The following is a 311-nucleotide window of genomic DNA, read 5'->3' on the forward strand; positions in this document are numbered from 1 at the left end:
TAGGCTCACAAAACCACAAGAAAACTCATGAAAAATATTTAAAACGTGGGTACAGGATTGGGCAAGATGAAACTCGCCTGAGGGGTGTTGATGAACTCCCAAAAACATGTAAGAACGATCCTCCTTCGTCTAATGCTAATAAATCTTGCTTTTGTTCCTTCGAAATCCTCCCAAAATCACCAAAGAAAGGGGTTTAGGGTTTAGGGTTTAGGAGAGAAGGAGGGGGCTGCTAGGGTTTAGAAAACAGAAGAAAAGAGGTGTTTTTCGTGTATTAACATGTATATATATGATAGCAAACCAGAATAAATACA

This window comes from Asparagus officinalis, chromosome 10 (genome assembly GCF_001876935.1).
Source record: "Asparagus officinalis chromosome 10, Aspof.V1, whole genome shotgun sequence".
NCBI classification, from domain to species: domain Eukaryota; kingdom Viridiplantae; phylum Streptophyta; class Magnoliopsida; order Asparagales; family Asparagaceae; genus Asparagus; species Asparagus officinalis.